Source organism: Bos taurus, chromosome 10 (genome assembly GCF_002263795.3).
Source record: "Bos taurus isolate L1 Dominette 01449 registration number 42190680 breed Hereford chromosome 10, ARS-UCD2.0, whole genome shotgun sequence".
NCBI lineage: Eukaryota > Metazoa > Chordata > Mammalia > Artiodactyla > Bovidae > Bos > Bos taurus.
Window position 1 is genome coordinate 11,929,818 of NC_037337.1, and position 6,009 is coordinate 11,935,826.

The 6,009-nt window shown below is 42.1% G+C and overlaps 1 non-coding gene across 1 annotated transcript; it reads right to left on the bottom strand.

Moving 5' to 3' along the window:
- Positions 1 to 708: 708 nt before the first annotated feature.
- TRNAS-GGA (transfer RNA serine (anticodon GGA)) lies at positions 709 to 780 on the bottom strand. Its single transcript has one exon. It is a non-coding gene; the product is annotated as a tRNA-Ser (tRNA).
- Between the last annotated feature and the right edge of the window lie 5,229 nt (positions 781 to 6,009).

Genomic DNA, 6,009 nt, shown 5'->3' on the forward strand with positions numbered 1-6,009 from the left:
AAATACAAGGAGAACTTGGCTTTAGACGTAGCATCTGAATTCACACAACAATCCATATGTTATTGTGATTAAAAAAAAATACTTAAAAGCAACTATATTCATGCTTTAAATGCTGCTCTAAATCCTTCAATAGCTCCTCGTTGCCTTCAAGTTAAAATACAAGCTGTATGGACTACAGCGGGGTCTGACTTTCTCACGGGGTCTCAAACCTGCCCCACCCCACTTTACCCACCAGACTGAATTTCCCTTATTTTGCCCCTGGGAAGCATGTGTGAAAAAGTAAAAGAGGAGCAAAACAATACCAATTCTTGGAATACCATCCTTTCAAGTTTTTCAGGGTACAACTGACTGCAGCGTTACATATCAAATTATGCTGAGAACCAAGTTTGAAAAAGAATACTGTTTCCTCATTGCCAGATCCAGTCTGTGACATACATATTTTATACTGGATTACAGGGATTGGCCACAGAGTAGGGGAGTTAAGAAACCCGAGTTCTATCTTTGGGAAAGACACTTCCTCTCTCTGGGTGCTGTTTTCTTCTCTGTAGAATGAGTCCAAAGTTAGAATAAATCATCTCTAAGTGAAGTCGCTCAGTTGTGTCCAACTCTTTGCGACCCCATGGACTGTAGCCCACCAGGCTCCTCCCTCCATGGGATTCTCCAAGCAAGAGTACTGGTGTGGGTTGCCATTTCCTTCTCCAGGGGATCTTCCCAACCCAGGGATCGAACCCGGGTCTCCTGCATTCCAGGCAGACACTTTAACCTCTGAGCCACCAGGGAAGCCCTAAATGATCTCCAAGTTCTTTCCAATTCTAAGATTTTAGATTCCATGTAATTATGAGAGCCATATTATGGAATCTTCACAATAGCCTTTCCTCAAAGCTGCTCTTCTCTGATAACCCCCCCACCATTACTTCCCTTCAATCAAACTTTTAAAAAAGTAGGCTGCACACAAAACTGCTCTTTATGGAAACAGTATTTCAACTTCTCAGACAAGTTAGTGTTTGGTCATTACTACACCAAAGCCTTTGACTGTGTGGATCACAACAAATTGGAAAATTATTAGAGACGGGAATACCAGACCACCTTATCTGCCTCCTGAGAAATCTGTATGCAGGTCAAGAAGCAACAGTTAGAACTGGACATGGAAAAACAGACTGGTTCCAAATAGGAAAAGGAGTACATCAAGGCTGTATATTGTCACCCTGCTTATTTAACTTCTATGCAGAGTACATCATGAGAAACGCTAGGCTGGAAGAAGCACAAGCTGGAATCAAGATTGCCGCAAGAAATATCAATAACTTCAGATATGCAGATGACACCACCCTCATGGCAGAAAGTGAAGAACTAAAGAGCCTCTTGATGAAAGTGAAAGAGGAGAGTGAAAAAGTTGGCTTAAAGCTCAACATTCAGAAAACTAAGATCATGGCATCCGGTCCCATCACTTCATGGCAAATAGATGGGGAAACAATGGAAACAGTGAGACCTTATTTTGGGGGGCTCCAAAATCACTGCAGATGGTGACTGCAGCCATGAAATTACAAGACGCTTGCTCCTTGGAAAAAAACCAATGACCAACCTAGACAGCATGTTAAAAAGCAGAGACATTACTTTGCTGACAAAGGTCCATCTAGTCAAAGCTATGGTTTTTCCAATGGTCATGTATGGATGTGAGAGTTGAACTGTAAAGAAAGCTGAGTGCTGAAGAATTGATGTTTTTGAACTGTGGTGTTGGAGAAGATTTTTGAGAGTCCCTTGGACTGCAAGGAGATCCAACCAGTCTATCCTAAAGGAAATCAGTCCTGGGTGTTCATTGGAAGGACTGATGCAGAAGCTGAAACTCCAATATTTTGGCCACCTGATGCGAAGAACTGACTCATTTGAAAAGACCCTGATGCTGAGGAAGACTGAAGGCGGGAAGAGAAGGGGACAACAGAGGATGAGATGGTTGGATGGCATCACCAACACGACGGACATGAGTTGAGTAGGCTATGGGAGTTGGTGATGGACAGGGAGGCCTGGCATGCTGCAGTCCATTGGGTCGCAAAGAGTCGTACACTACTGAGCAACTGAACTGAACTGAACTGAAGCAAAGGTACCACATATCTTGTATCATCTGTCAACCTAGCATCTCATTAGTGTTTCTTCCATAAATAACCATGTGATAACCTACCTTCTGGAAGGAGAGCTGCAGTTAAAAAATCCTGGGAAACAAGAGCTGCACTATTATAATTCAAAATAAAGCAGCTTCTATCTGTAGGGTTCTAGAAAATTTCATGAATTTTTAGAGGTGATAAAGACAGTGATTAAATAGTAACTAAATTGAAAAAAATTTGAAAAAAAAAAATAGTAACTAAAATGGGAAAATCTTTTTGAAATGTCTAGCCTAGTGCCTGCATATGACAGCCAATTTAACATGTGCTCCTACTTCTTAATTTCTGAGCTCCAAGGCCTAGTACATTAATTCCTTGATCACAGATAGAAAACATTTGTAATAGAGGCAGGGAAGTAAAGTGGTCAGTCCCACAGTCTGGTGTCAGACTACTCAAGTATGAATTCTAGCTCTACCGCTTATTAGCTATCTAACAGTATGGAAAAAGGAGGATCAATAACACTATCCACCTCATAGGGTTATTGTAAAGATAAAATGAGAAAGCTCAGGTTGGGTCCTTAGAAAGGAGACTAGCAATCAGTAAGTGTGGGCTGATAAGAACGGTACTGTGAACCTGCAGTGTTCCAAGCACTGTGCTAGATGCATTACATAGACTATTTTTATTCCTCATGCAAATCCTTGCACAGTAGGTACATTTTTCATTTCGTAGATAAGGGAACAGATTCAGAAAGGATGAGTAATCATTCTAGGCTTAAGGTCAGTGGCAGGACTCATGCCACCTTGGTTGAATTTCAAAATCGTATCTCTTTGTCTTGAAATTGCTTGATAAAGAAAAACTGGAAATATGTTGTATCACCTTTAAAACAGTTTAAAAGCAATAAGCATTCTTTCAGCAGCCTTTCTCAAGAGTTCAATTTTGTGCTCAGAAACATTTCTTTCATTCCTCAAATCAAGCCAAGAATAAAATCTTTTTTTTAATAGAAGCTACTGTAGGCTTCAGTTTCTAATATTGTCACTAGCTAGCTTGCTGGATCACCATTTCATCATTTCCAAACTGAATTTTGAGTACTAAAACATAGAGCCTTTCCCACTCTAAAATTCTTTTCCTTCTGTTAGTCTAAAAGCATCTCAGCAAGCTGTTGCTGCCATCCAGAGGAGAAAATATTGTTGCAGGCCCAAGGAGGCATCCTAGCAGTGTTAGACTGCAGTGACAAAAATAACTACCTTTTATTCCCTACTATGTGCTATGTGCTTCCCTGGGCATATTCTATATATATTTGTATTCTGCAACGTAGGTATTACCCATGTTTTTAAACTGAGAAATCAGAATTAAATTTTTGTTTTTTGGACCATTGAGAAGTATGTGGTCCAACCAGGGATCAAACCCATGCCCCCTGGAATGGAAGCATGGAGTCCTAACCACTGGACCACCAGGACATTCCCAGAATTTAAACTTTTCAACATTTGTCCTGGGACACCCATCTACCAACAAGTAACTGAATTCTGTTGAGTCTGATGTGTTTTCAGCAATGACAAGAATCAAAGAAGTATCTTGCATAAGGAGGCAATGTGTTTGCAAATTCACCCTTTCGTCCAGAATGCAGAATAGGCTGTGTTCCACCCATTCTGGGAGGACCCCAGACCTAAGGCCCTGCATGTGGCTCCATGTGTACCTCTTAAGCTAGTTACAGCTGCGACTGCTCTAGCATACAAATTATTTGTCAAGTTGTAATAAAATGCAGAGTCCCATATCCAGAGATTCTGATTCAAGCTCTGGAGTAAGGCCCAGGAATCTCCATTTTAAACAAGTATTCCAAGTGATTCTGCTTCAGATGAGAAACTGCTCAATCATACTGGGCTGCGGTCTCTATCGGAGGTTGAAAGAATGGGTCATCTCCTTTCCTGAAGGCTACTTGGGATGTGCACCATTTAATTTTTCAAAGAATGGGCTGTCAACATAGAGCTGGCATTCTAAACCTGGGGTTTGTCCTCCAGTCCCATGATGGGCTTGAGGTCCCTGGATGGGAAACTGCCCTCAGTGAGATGGGCCCTGAACTCATGCCTTAAGATTTCATGTGTAAAAGGTATTCCATATTGTCCTAAGTCTCTGGGAGATAGTGAAGGACAGGGGAGCCTGGCGTGCTGCAGTCCATGGGGTTGCAAAGAGTTGGCTGAACAACAAAATTGTCCTAAATATGGCAACCATGTCAATCACAATGGCCAGTTTTCCTGTCCAGCTCATGTGGCCTCACCCACAGCACACTACTTGGCGTTAGGTTGTACTGTTTATGCAGATGAACTCACTGGACTGGGGTGGGCCTTGCCTCATGGGCTAGAGATGGTCTGGCACAAAAGATTACCAGCAAGGGGAATGGTAATACGCAAAACAAGCAGACAGGCTTCACCCAGAATGCAGAATGGTGGACCTGAGACCACTCACCACCATGTAGTAAGAGATTAGAACTTATAAGAATAAGTCTGTGCCCTCAGTAAGGCTCCCCACTCCCCACGGCAGTGTCTGAGTGGGTACCTCTTGAGATCTGCTGCAAAAATCACCAATAATGCTTGCCCATAAGCCCCCAAAGGACAGTGATTCTCTTTCTCACTGAATTCCGTAACATGAGCTTAGTGTCTAGAGGGAGAAGTAAGTTCTCAATACATGTTAACTGAAAAACAACAAAAATGCTCTTTCATAGTCACTGATTCTCAAACTATTTTGAGTATGGGATTAACAGATATTAAATGAAAGTCACTTAGTCATGTGTGACTCTTTGTGATCCCATGGACTATACAGTCCATGGAATTCTCCAGGCCAGAATACTGGAGTGGGTAGCCTTTCCCTTCTCCAGAGGATCTTCCCAACCCAGGGATCGAACCCAGATCGTCCACATTGCAGGCAGATAGATTCTTTACCAGCTGAGCCACAAAGGAAGCCCGGGTGAAGCCAAAACTCTATAAAACACCCAACTGATAACCCGAGTTCTTACTTCTACAGCAAAAATCTTTTAAACCCTTTCACCCACCGCCATTAACTGCTGCCATAGTGTAGATCATGTTTGTAACCTCCTAACACATCTTCCTGCACCAGGTTTTACCTCCAACCTACCTTTCACGCCACCACCAGTTAACTTACCAAAATGCAAGCCTGTAGTTGTGTCACTTCCTTGACTGTCTATTGCATACAAGACAAAGGTCCAGATTCTCATGGTCTTCAAGTCCTCCATGATCTGGTTTCTCCAGTCTCATCTCCATCACTCTACTCCACTTGTATCAATTCTTCCAGTTCCTTTAAAACACTTTCTTCCTGCCATTTGTTTAACATGCCGTTTGTTTCTCTTCCATGATCCACCATTAGCTCTCTCCCAGCCAGCTATATACACACATATGTAACTATAACTAGCTCATACACTTAAGAGTGTGCATAGCAAATTTATAAAGAATGATAATAAAAGGCAATCGTGTTCCCATCACTCAGCTTAAGAACGTTCCCAAACCCCCTGTAAGATAGTGTTCTCTTTATGTCTCTGTTCCTCTGCACACAGTAGAATGTTCTTCCAGGTCTTTGTCTGCGTAATGAACTCATCATTCGGAAGCTCAGATTCAGCTTTGCCTCCACCGACTCCCTTGAGGGGAGACTTAGTGCTTCCACAATATCTCCATTATGGCATTTAAACAGTATTCTATTTGCTTATGCTTGTGTCCCCAATAGATTAAACATATATTTAATCTCTTAGTCTCCAGTAATCAGCATAAAATCTAGCTTACACTGCAAGTGTTCAATAAAGAGGATGTTTAAGGACTTCTCTGTCAGTCTAGTGGTTAGGACTTCACCTTCCAATGCAGGAAGCATGGGTTCAATCCCTGATTGGAGAGCTAAGATCCCACATGCCTCGTGG